We start from the raw sequence: 12,738 nt of genomic DNA, 5'->3' as shown, positions 1-12,738 counted from the left end.
ACGAGCCTAACTAGCAAGGCACAACCCCGAGGACATCCTCCAGCGACCTTATTTCTCCCCTGGAAGGAGGCGAAGGGCTGAGGGCTGAGGTCAGGGGCAGGGCAGCGCATCTGCCCCAGCTCCCCGACCTCATCCCGTTCCGCCCTTCCCCGCGAGCACCCAGGGATTTACCAGTGGCAAAGACATTTCCTCACCCGGGCTGCCTTCCCCCGGGAGCTGGGCGTTTTATGGCTCGCACGCAGCCGGGACGCCCCTGCCCGCGGGTCCCCATCCCGGAGGGAGGCTCCCCCAGCGCCCCACACGCTGGCTGTGTGGGTATGAGGTGGGCACGCTTCTCCACAACCACCTCCGAGGCGGGCTGCTGACAGACCCCGACAGCACGGCCCGCACCAGACCACAAAATGAGGGATGCTCCCCAGACCCCCAAACACCCCAGCCCCACTGAACCTTCCCCAGACCCCCTAGACCCCATAAACCCCTGCCCCAGACCCCCTAACTCCCCCTCCAGTCCTACTAACCCCCCCTCTCCTGAGTCCACACTCCTTTCCCACACCCCTCCCCAGCCCCTCTAAGCCACTTCTAAACCCCCCAACACCCCCAGCCCCACTAAACCCCCTCCTGACCCCCCCAACCCCTCTAACCCCCCTCTCCAGACCCCCTAACACCCCCAGCCCCACTACTCTCCCCTCCAGACCCCCAGCTACCCCCCCAATCCTCCCAACCCCACTCTCCTGACCCCCCAATCCCCTTCCCACACCCCCTTACCCCACTTTCCAGCCCCCCTACCACCCCCAGCCCCACTATACCCCCTTCCCACACCCCCTAACCCCCTTCCCCAGCCCCTCTAACCCACTCCCAGCCCCCCCTAACACCCCAAGCCCCACTAATGCCCCCTCCGGCCCCCCTAACCCCCTCTACCCAACTCCCCTACCCCCCTCTCCAGGCCCCCTGACCCCCCTACTCACCCCCTCTAAACCCCCTCTCCAGCCCCCCACACCTCCAGCCCCACTAACCCCCCCCCCAAACCCCCTTTCCCCCCCTACACCCCCCCTGACCCCCAACCCCCCACCCCAGGGCCACCAGCTCACCCCAGCCCCTCAGGCCGGCCCAGGGCCCACGCCCTGCCCCGAGCCCTGGCTCCTGGGAGGGGCCGGGCGAGTGCTAGCCCGGGACAGAGCCACAGCCCCCCCTCTATCCCCCCTGACCCGGGGGCACCGGAGCCCCCTCACAGGCCCCATAAGCTCACTTTGTGGCAGGAACCACCGCCCGCCTCAGCCCCGTGGCTCACTATTTGGCAAGGGCCTAGCAGCCCACCCCAACCCCTCCGCCGCTCTCCCGAGGCAAGAAGCGGCCGGGAAGGGCCGGAGGGGGCACCGCTGGCTGCTCTCAGCACTCACCTCGCTCCGGTGCTGTCCTCTCCGGGCCCCTGGGCTCGCTACCACCAGGGCGGCCCAGCCCGGCCGTCCGCCATTCCACGGCTCCCCCTCCCTGTCCTGACTGAGCCTCGCCCCGCCTCCTCCCGCTCGCCGGTCCGCCGCGCCATTGGCTCGCCGGCCAGCAGCGCCGCCATGCCATTGGCTGAGCGTGGCTGTCTATCAAAGCCGCCCTACGCCACTTGCGTACGAAAGTAGAGTAGCCGGAGAACCCCACCCAAGGCGGCCGCGCAAAGAGAGTAAACAGGGAGGGAAGTACCATCAAGGGGACGGGGCGGGGGGAGCCTTGGGGAGCTTTGGGATGTATCCCCGGGGCGGAGGGGAGAACCACGACATCGAGCATAGTCACGACATTTCTAAAATCTTCTCATGGGTCTGATAGTGACAAAACACGACGATATTACCCGCGACTTTAGAGGAAAAGGGGGGTATATTTCTCCCCCCTCCCCAAGAGCCTCCCTTTGGTGTCGCCCTCCGCCTCTACGCTCTCAGGCCCTGGGAGGAACGTTCCAATGGGGGAGCGGGGGGGGGGGAGCAGGACGGGACCAAAGGGGAGCGGAGGGGGGGGGACGGGGACAGGGCTGGGCTGGGCGGGCCGGGCGTGGGGGGGCCCCGCTGCTGCTGCGGGCATTGGGGGGGGGGGGAACCTGAAGCCCCTGATAGATGGGGGGGGACAGGGGGTGGGGGGGACATGGGGGGGGACACAGGGCATGGGGGGGCAGGGATAGGGCATGGGAGGGGTCACGGGGCATGGAGGGGGACACAGGGTTTGGGGGGGACAGGGATAAGGTGGGGGGGGTCACAGAGCATGGGGGGACACGGGGGGGTCACAGGGCATGGGGGGGGACACGGGGCATGGGGGGGACATGAGGGGGGACAGGGCATGGGGGGCCACAAGATGGAGGGGACACGGGGCATGAAGGGGACATGGCATGGGGGGGTAGAGGATGGGGGTGGACATGGGGTGGGGGGCACATAGGCGCATGGGGAGGGGGACACAGGGCATGGGGGGGGTCACAGGGCACTGGGGGACATGGACAAGGGGGGACACAGGGTATGGTGGAGGTTACAGGGCATGGGAGGGGACAGGGACAAGGCATTGGGGGGACACAGGGCACAGGGTGACATGGCAAGGGGGGGACACGGGGCATGGGGGGGGACAGGGATAAGGCATGGGGGGGACACAGGGACAGGGCGCAGGGGGTGCCCAGCAGCCGGGCACCCAGCTGGGCTGCATCCAGGAGCTCTCCTGATATGAAGCCAGAGGGGCGCCCTGCAGCCCCCTGACCCCTGGGGGGGTGACACAGAGCCCGGGGGGGGGGACAGGGACAGGGCACCCAGCGGGGCTGCAGCCAGCTGCTCACGCTGGTAGCCACGGGGCTGGCACCCTGCGTGCCTGTGGGGAATGACAAATTTTGTGGGCCCCACCAAAGGCAGATTTGTGCTCGGATTTTTCACGTTTAGCTCTGGCTGAGGCAGTGGAGGCTCCAAAAAGCCTCCCCCAGCCTCCAGCTCGGCCGTGTCCTCCCCGGTCCCCCCCGGGGTGTGTGGGGACAGCTCGGTGTGGGGCAGGTTGCTGTAGGGCTGAAATCCTCTGCCTGGAGGAGACACCCTCGGGGGAAAGGAAAGGAGGAGGGAGAACAAAGATCCCCAGTGTCCCAAACACACCCGATCAGCAGCACCTGGGGCATTAAATCTTCCTTCCCCTGCCCAAATCTTCCCTCCCCTGCCCAAATCTTCCCTCCCCTGCCCGATCACCGCCACCAGCACCCGGTTCTGTTCAGCCAAAAAAAGCTGGAGGCATCTGCGGGTGCTTTGGGGCAAACCCCAGTGATTAAATCCCTGAAAGTCCTGCGGTTCCCTGGACAGACACCCCCAGCCCTGGGTACCCAGGTACCCACCACCCCCCCTCGGCACACCCTGGCCAAGACGGGTGCGTGGTGGTGATGGAAATGACATTTTTCCACCCATTTTGCGCCGCCCCTCCACGCACAGCATCCCATGGGTGCCACCCGGCCGTGCCCCCCACCCACCAGCACCCACCCCTGGGTGTGAGGTGCCGCGGGAGGCCGCGGGCTCCAGGTTTTCCAGGCCGCCAGCCAGCCGTCGCCTTGAAGAAGATCTGCTTCCATCTCAAGGTGTCACAGCCTCAAGGGAACCACCTCATCTGTAGCTGCGCCGCAACCTTTATCTCTTCCCCTGCCTGTGCGAGAGGCTCTGTTTATAGCTGCCGAATAATACCTGCTAAATTGCGGGATCCGGCCCCCCCCGCGGCACCCCCCTGACACTTGTTTCTCGGTGAGAGGGATGCTCTCGCCTGCCAGGTGCCTTTTGCTGGAGGGAAATGCCGTGCAGGCTGCTCCTGCCTCTCCCCTGGGTGGGCTCCGGCCGCATCCGAGCCCCCCTAACCCTAGCAGGGTCCTGCCCCGTGCTGCTGCCCCCTCCAGCTCCCTCCCACCCCTCAGCCTGGGCTCTGCTCCCCGCTAAAATCCAGCGGGTCCAGCCTCAGCCCTCCTCTCCACACCCCGAGGATGGGGATGAGCAGAAATCCTCAACGGGAGGGACAAAAATCACTGCGTGCCACCCCAGCCTCGCACGAGGCCGTGACCGCATCCTTGCCCGGAGGTGCTGGGGGACGGTGGCCAAGCGGCTCTCGAGTCCCCCCCAGGCTGTGCCGGGGAGCCTCGGGTGCCCGTCCCTGGCCAGCTGCCCCCTTCCCTGTCCTTGCCTCTGGCAGCTCTGCCCCCCCGCTGCCCCCCGTGCCTCACAAAATGGCTGAGGAGCGCGGCACGGCGGCGGGCGCGCAGGCAGAGCGGCTCCAGCTGCAGCCCCGCTCCCCGTGGGAAGGCAGCCAGGGCTGGCAGCGCCAGAGCTGCGAGGATGCTCCGGGAACGGGCACCCAGCAGTGTCCCGAATCCCTGGTTCCTACAAGTCACCTCCCTGCTGGTATCGGTGGCAAGCCGGGGTGCGTGGGGCACACGGGGTGCACGGGGTGCCCAGGGCTCCTGGGATGCTCAGGGTGCACGGGGCACACGAGGAAGTGTGCAGGGTTCCTGGGGCCTGGGGGATACGTGGGGGGCACAGGGGGCACTCGGCGTGGAGGGGGCATGAAGGGCTCAGGGGGCACAGGGTGCATGGAGCACGCAGGATGCAGCAGGTGCCCGTGGTGCGCAGGGTTCACGGGGTATATGAGGTGCTCCTGGGGTGCAGGACGCATGGGATGCACGGGGTGCCCGTGGTTCCCAGGACACGTGGGGTGCCCCTAGAGTCCAGGGCACACAGGGTGCCCATGGTCCCCAGGGTGCTCAGGACACATGGGATACCCCCAGTGCCTCGGACACGGGGGGTGCCCACGCTGCTCAGGGCACAAAGGACACCCCTGGACGTTTTGGATACCCCTGGTGTGCAGGATGCACGGAGTGCCCATGGTGCCCAGGACACACAGGACACGATGGGGAGCCCCTGGTGCCCAGGACACACACGGGGTGCCCACTGCCCATCGGGGCCCCGGGCCAGCTTGGCGGTGGGCAGTTGCCGCGCCGCTGACATTTACTAATCAGCTCTAACCTCGGCTGCACACCCGCTCGTCTCGCTTGCTGTCTTGTCTCCATGGAGACTCCGCAACCTTTGCTCACTCGTTAATGGTATCTCAGCAAACGAAACTCCAACGCCACCCAGCCTTCCCCTCCCGGCCCCGGCGAGGGGGAGGCTCGCCCACGGGAGACATCCTCCCCGCTCCCCTCCATCCCCGTCCCCTCCCGCAGCCGGGGATAAAAGGGACGAGTCCTTGTTAACGAAGGACCGAGCCAGGCTGGGCCGATCCGGGGGCAAGTTCTGACGGCGGCGCGGGAGGAGGGCGAGCCAGCATCCTCCTCGCCGCGAAAACAAGACCTGGCGATTTTATTGCTGCGGCAGCACCGACGGGCTCCGGCTGCGGGATGCCGGCCAGGAACCAGCTGCGGTGCCCAAATCCCTTCCCGAGGAGGATTTATATTTCATGCAAAGCCCGGGCGGTGGCCGTGCCTGGCATGTTTGCGCCCCCTGTGCCCTCTCCCCAAACCTCGGGGTGAGCGGGGTGGCCGCGCACCCCCCGGGGAGCCTGCTCCGTCCCCGGCGTCCTGCTCTCGCCGGTTCTGTTTTCAAATTAACATGGGAAAGATGCCCATTACCTGCTTCCAGATAATGACTATGATTAGGCAGAGCTCTGCTGCCAGCCGAGATCTGAAGGATTTCTGTGCACTCCAGCAGCGCTTGCCGGTGCAAAAACAAGAGCAATAAAGTGTAAATAAAAGACTAAAGAAAATAGCGTGGTCCATCAGCGGAAGGGTGCGCAGAGGCAGCTCTAATGACAGCCTTTCTGCCGCGGTGTCGCCGGTTGCAGCCCCGCCACAGCCAAGGTGAAATTGGAGAGGGGCTGCCCCACGCCTGCACCCCACGTTTGAACCCGGATCGGCCTCCGGTTGCTCAAAACCGGTGGTGGTTGGGGGGGGGGGGGGGTTGGAAAGAGGGGAAAATAAATAAATAACTAGCGATGTGCGCTTGTTTGTGCTGGGCAGGAATAGGTGAGCTGCAATATAATGAGCAAGGCTGGCCTTGGGGGACTCCCGGCCCTGCAGGAAGAGCTGTGGAGAGGAAGGAAAAGGCAGCCCCATCTCCTGAGACCTCTGCGCCAGCGCACAGAGCGCTCCCGGTCGCAGTGCTGCCCTGGGGTGCCCCGTGCCCCGAGGGCTGGGGGGGGTTTCTGCCTCCCCAAAAGGATGCCCTCAGCCCTACGGGGATGGGGCTGGGCAGGGGGTGGCGCATGGAGAGGAGGATGGGCTGGGGCACGCCACCACACAAAGCTGGGCGCACAGCTCGGCTGCGGCATCGTCCCCCTCCTGGCCCCCATCCAGAGCCCTCGCTGCCCTGCAGGCTCCCTCGTGCCCCCAAAACAGCGTGGTACAACCCGGCCTTCGTCCCCAGGAGGATGAGGATGGGTTGGGACGCATCAAGGGGACCGTGAGAGGGGGACGCCCGTGGCACATGGCAGCACCCTGCCCGCCCTGCAGCCCCGCCGGGGCGGCTCCCTGTGAGTCAGAGGCGGGCAGGGCTGAGCTGGCAGCGGGGCACCGCTCACCGCAGGGCTCAGGGCGAGGAAGAGGGCGGCTGACACGGGGCGAGGAAGGGCGGGAGGCACGTCCCAGCCTGCGGCACCCAGCCATGCGCCCCGCCAGGAGCCTCGCCTCCCCCTGGGGCTGCGTTCCTCCCCCTGCACCCTCCGCAAGACGAAGGGGACCAGGGTTGGGTGCGCATCCTGGGCACCCCAAGCTGGCCGTTTTCCATGGGTTTGGCATTTGGGAAGGCAGAGACCCCCTGCCCACGCTGCTGGGAACGTTTCTCCCTGGCTCACCCTGCACCGATGGTGCCTAGGGACACGGTGGCACCGTGCCCAGGGACACGGCGCTGCTCCCCACAGTGACCACTGCCTCCCAAATCCTCTCCCCCACGTGGCTGCAGGCAAAGCGGCTCCCCAGGGACCTGGTGGCCCTGTGTCACCCTGCCGGGAGGGATGACAGAGCCACAGGGCTGCTGCAGGGTGGTCCCCCCCGGACCCCCATCCCGGGCAGGGTCACCGTGGTCCTGGTGCCTGTGGGCGCTGTCTGCAGCCACAGCCCAGCCGGGTGGAGGCCTGGGGAAGGAGCTAATCTCTGCCCCGATTAGGCAGAGTTCCCAGCAATGGAGGTTTCTTCTTCTTCTTTTTTTTTTTTTTTTCTCCCCCCTCAGTGATAACAAATAATAATATAATCCCCTTAATCCCTCCCCGAGGAGCCGGCGTGCACACCGAGACAGGAAGCGCGGCGCTTCTGCCGCCGCTGATAACCCGCACCATTTGGGCCCTTGGAAAAACAAACAGCGGGGCTGGCACCGTACCCCCCCAAAAAAAAACCCCCACGGTGCCCCCAGGTTCCCACCCCAGCACCCCCAAACCAGACCCTGACCCATTGCCAGCCCCAGGGGATGCGACCCTGACCTGGTTGCTCCTGCAGGGCACAGCCAAGGTCCCCACCACAACCAAGCAGCTCCAGCCCCCAGCGGGGCTCCCTCAGCCTTTATAGGGCGCAGCTGCCCCCTCCCCACCCCATAGCCCCACTGAGCCTAAAAGGCCTCCTGTGTCCCTTGCAGAACCCCTCCTGGAGCCTGAACACCTTGGGGGTGCCATCCCCATGCACCCCCTGTTCCCCAGGGGTCAGGGATGTGCCTTGAGTGCCCCCACCCCATGGAGCCCAAGACCCCCGTGGCTGTGCCCCAACAGAGCACTGGCACTGGGCGATCCCCTCTTGCCCCCACCGGGGCCCCTCTGTGCAAGATTTAGGAGCAGTGGCGTGGAGCCCCCCCTTTTTGTCCCCCCCAGTCACTGGGTGCCAGGGAAGGACCCTGGCTGCCAAACCCCATCCCCATAACGGGGACCCCCTCCCAGGGTGGGCGCACAGCCCCCTGCCCCGTGCCAGCCCCCCCCGGCTCCAGCAGCCCCGCCAGGCAGCAGATATTGCTAACAGCCCGCAACAGCCCTCGCTTTTATTCCCTCACTTTCCTGGCCCCTGCTCTGCTGATCTCAGCTCCTCCGGCTCCAAAACGGCTTTTAAAATTACCGGAGAGTGGAGACCTCTGCGAGCGCTCTGCCCCCGCCTGCTGCGGCCACCCGCAGCCCCCCCCCCGGGCTGGGGGCAGCTCCAGCACCAGCACACACTGGGGACACTGGCACATGCTGGGGAGGGGGCTGTGGGCACAAACTGGGGACATGGGCACACACTGGGGACACTGGCACGTGCTGGGGCGGGGGCTCTGGGCACATACTGGGGACATGGGCACATGCTGGGTGGGGGTTATGGGTACACACTGGGGGCTATGGGCACAAACTGGGGACACGGACACACACTGGGGACATGGGCACACACTGGGTGGGGGCTACAGGCACAAACTGGGGACATGGACACATGCTGGGGGCTATGGGGACAAACTGGGGACGTGGGCACACACAGGGTGGGGGCTATGGGCACATGCTGGGGGACACAGGCACATGCTGGGTGGGGGCTACAGGCACACGTGGATTATGGGCACACGTGGGGGACATGGGCATGCACTGGGGGACATGGGCACATGCTGGGGGCTGGGGGCACAAATGAGGGCCATGGGCACGCAGTGGGGACACTGACACACACTGGGGGACACGAGCATATGTGGGGGACATGGGCACGCACTGGGAGACAGTGGCACATACTGGGGGCCATCGGCATGCACTGGGGCCATGGGCACGCACTGGGGCCATGGGCACACACTGGTGGCACTGGTACACACTGGGAGACAAGAGCATGCACCAGGGGACATGGGCATATTCCGGGGACATGGGCACACAGTGGGGGACACTGACACATGCCGAGGGACATTGGCACACGTGGGAGCCATGAGAGTGCACTGGGGACATGGGCACACGCTGGGGCACATGGGCATGCACTGGGGGACACGGGCACATACTGGGAACAATGGCACACGCTGGGGACACTGGCACACGCTGGGGGCATGGGAACGCACTGGGGTACATGGGCATGCACCAGGGTAAATGGGCACGTACTGGGGGACCCTGGCACACACTGGGGGACACGGGCATGCACCAGGGGACACGGGCACGCACTGGGACCCGTGGCAGCGGTGGCCCCGCAGCCAGCAGCACCCGTGGGTTGGCGCAGAGCAGGGTGCCGTCCGCCCCGGTTATTTAAAAGGCGCCAGGCTGGGCTTGATTAAAACAAAGTAAAAGCCAGAGCCAGGGCAGAGAGGGGATTAGATGGCTCGGGGGAATGTTAATGGACTCCAGAGCTTTCTGCCCGGCCAGCGGCTGGGCCGAATCCAGCCGGGGTGGCTGGGGACGGGCTGGGTTTGGGCTGGGTGGGCGCAGCGAACGCGCCGGGGCTCAGCGGGACCCCGAAACGGGGCTGTGGGCGCTGGGCTCGGGCAGAAGCGGGTTCGCCATCCCGCTGGGTGCTGGGGGGCCCGAGCCGCTGCCGGAGGAGCGGAAGGAGAAAAAAGGGGGGGGGGGACGGGGAACCCGGCGGGGGGGTGGTGGAAATAGCTTGCGAGGGCCTGGCCCTTCCTCTGGGAAAAGCAGGGGTGGTCTGGTGCTGCAGCTGGGCTCCGCGCCGCCCCCGCTGCTGCGCAGGGGGCCCTCCCCGCGCTGGGGACGTCCCGGGGACACCGCCACCGCCACCGTCCCCTGCCCGCAGCCCCCTTCCCAAAGCTGTCCCGGGGCTGTCCCGGAGCAGGGGACGAGGACGGTTCGGCCAGCGGGGGCTGCCAGCAGCTGGGGGGGGGCTTCGGAGGGGCGCTGGCGGCGGGCAGGGGCTGCCAGATGCACTGGATTGCAGGTCTGACGTGGGAAATCGCCTCCCTTCCTCGTTAGCTTGTGATTAGCATGTCAAGTGGTTGAAGTTCGTGGGTATAAAGGATGCGAGCTAAGAATAATGGCTTCAATTTTCTTCGCGGCACAGCCATTAATTTGAAGGAGAAGGGTTGGGGGGTGTGGGGGGGGGTGTCCAAATCTCCTGGGCAGCTCCAGACAGCGCCGCCGGCCCCCGGCCCCGCGCGGTGCCAAGGCTGGGCCCTGCCGCGGCCCCAAAATCGCTGCTGGGGCGAAGCAGAGCGAGGGCGACCTGCGGTGGCACGCCTGGCACCGGGGCCGATGTCCTGGTGGTGATGGAAAGCCCGGTGTCGGGGTTCAGCTGGCACCGGGGGGGCGCACAGAGGGTCCCCCCCCATCAGGGTGGGTACGGGGGTCCCGCGTGCCGCCCCGTGCCAGGTGCGCAGCCCCGTCCCCATCCCTGCTCCTGGATCCCCTTGGAACGGGGGCATTTCCACGGCCTCGTTGTGTCCCCCCCCCACCCCGGGCTCCGTCCCCACGCTGGGAGGTGGGAGGGGAGGGCAGGGAGGGGAGGCAAATTCCTGCTTTGTTTCCGAGGGAATGGGAGAAGCCGAAATGGCAGCGAGCCGCCTCCGAGCAGGGCTGCGACGTTTGGGCTGCTTAATTAAAAAATGGCCCCGTTGGCCCCGACCAGGCACAGCCGGGGCTTTCCTCCGCCTGCTCCTCCCGCAGCGCCTCGGTGCCTCGCTCAGCACCGCGCACAGCACCCGAGGCTGCTGATTTTGGGGGCAAAAGCTCCTAAATCCTGGCGCTGCACCCCCTGCAAGCGGCTCCCCCCAAACTTCAATGCGCAAATCAAGAAAGGGCGAAGCGAGCGTTTCCCCTCCAAATTTTGAAGGCTTTTTGTCCTTTTTTCTTCCCCCCCCCAAGCAGCCTCTGCTGGCGAGACCCAGCCAAGAGCCTGGCACGGTGGCAGAGCCGCTGGGCCGTGCTGATAAACCCTCAGTGATCAGCCCCAGCGCCAGGCTCCTCAGCTGCAGAGCCCGCCCGATGGATTTCATTGCATTTATTAAAAAATAAATAAAATATAAAAGTCACGCTGCACCCCGGGAGCGAGGCCGGGGCACGGCCCAGATGGGTGATGCCACCGGGGGGGGATTCATTTCCCGGTTCTGCCCCCACTATCTCGCTCTGGCCCTCGTTAGCGCAGGAAGGTGGGCGCCACGACCCCCCCCAGCCCCTTCCGTGCCCCCTCGCTGCTTTCTGCTAGCCAAAAAGAGGCAAAATGGTGGGGAAACGGCTCACGGGGAGGGCGAGGTGTTGGCTTGGGGTCGCTGCAGAAGCGTTTGGTGCCCTCCAAAGCCCCCGGAGCTGGCCCTGGTCCCATGGGTGCAGCGCCCACGGGGTGGGTGCAGGGTGCAGGGCACCCATGGCACGGCCCCCCCCTCACCTGCCTCAGTTTCCCCACGGTGCCAAGGCTGGGTGCCCCCCACCAACATCCCCAAGGGAATGAGCCTTTGGGGGGGTGGGGGGGACCCCGATGGGGACACCAGGGCTGCACCCAGCAGGCAGTGAGCGTGGCGGGTCCCTGGGGACAGGGATGGGGACACTGCAGCATCACAGGCACCAGCAGAGCCCCCCCCCCTGCCCCCTCCCCTCCACCCTCACCTCGCCCCCAGCTTTACCCCAAGGACCCCAGGGGGCACCCAGGGTGATGGGGGGGACCGCAGGGGAGCCGTGTCCCCCCAATTTGTCCCCTGCCCCATGGAAACGCAGCCTCCTCCACACCCCAAACCACCTGCACTGGGGGGGGGCCGGGGCTGGCACCCCCCTCTCCTCTCCCTCCCAGCACCCCGGCCCTATAAAGGGGTGCGGGGACCCGGCTGCACCCCCTGGGGCACCTCCCAACCCCATAACAATTTTATTCCATTATTTTTTTTTGGGGGGGGGGCTGCACGGCACCACGCTCACTTGGTACCACCCAGCCACGCACCGCAGCCCTGGAACACGGGGGGGGGGGGGGGCGTGGATGCCGAGCCCCCAGCGTGGCGAGGAGGGGGTCAGGGCTCCCCAAAACACCTTGCCCCCCCCTTTTACCCCCTCCCTCGCCCACACAGCCACGCTGGAGCCCGGCGGCGTGGTGCTGGCAGCCCCGCTCCCCCCGCACCCCCAGCCATCAGTATGCGCCGTGTGTTGCTCTCCATAGCAACCTCTTTCTTTTTTTTTTCCCCCCCCCCCAGACCCCCCCCCCAGCGCACTGCTCTGCAGCAGCCGTGACCCCGCCGGGATTGCTCACCTCTCCCACCCACAGGTAGCTGCTGCCCCCCCCCCCTCAAATCCTTCCAATCCCCCCCCCCCCAAAAAAAAAAAAAAGAAAAAGGATGCTGCAGGGCTGAGCTGCCCATTCCTGGAAGTTGTTTTTTTTTTTTTTTTTTTTTTTTTTTTTTTCTTAATTATTTTTTAATTTTTTAAATCATTTTTTTTTAGCCCTTTTGGCCCTCAACCTGTCCGCAGCCCCAAGCCGCTGCCTCCTCCGTCACCCACCGGGGGTGGCACCCGTGGGTGCTGATGGCTGGGGGCGTGGGGAGGGGGGTGGGGGGGGGGGGGTTTGGCACCCATCGTTCCCAGTAGCGGGTGCCCACTGGTGCCACTGGGGGACCCCAAGGGAGGGATCCCACCGTGGGGCCTCATCCTGCTCGCTGCCTTCCCCCCCCTTGTAGCCGTGCTGGGGCTGAGCCCCCCAACCTTGGGGGGGGGTCAAACTCCCCTTTTACCCCCCCCTCCTTGGCGCAGCGAGGCCGTGCCGCCCCCCCCGAGAGAAGCAAGGACGCAGCGGCACGGCTCAATATATAGGTTTCTTTTAATATAAAAAAAGTGCCTATGAAAAATTCCTTCCTAAATACACAAAAAGACCAG

General features: G+C 65.9%; 1 protein-coding gene across 1 annotated transcript in view; it reads right to left on the bottom strand.

The window, feature by feature from the left end:
* Positions 1-1,496, bottom strand: part of WASF2 (WASP family member 2) — a 28,273-nt gene extending 26,777 nt beyond the window's left edge. The window contains exon 1 of the mRNA XM_032202312.1: positions 1,398-1,496. The gene's annotated coding sequence lies outside the window, so the exon portion shown is untranslated. The remainder of the gene's footprint in view (positions 1-1,397) is intronic.
* Between the last annotated feature and the right edge of the window lie 11,242 nt (positions 1,497-12,738).

This window comes from Aythya fuligula, chromosome 23, assembly GCF_009819795.1.
Source record: "Aythya fuligula isolate bAytFul2 chromosome 23, bAytFul2.pri, whole genome shotgun sequence".
NCBI lineage: Eukaryota > Metazoa > Chordata > Aves > Anseriformes > Anatidae > Aythya > Aythya fuligula.
Note: the sequence above shows the minus strand (reverse complement) of the source record. Positions and strands in the feature narration are given on the sequence as shown.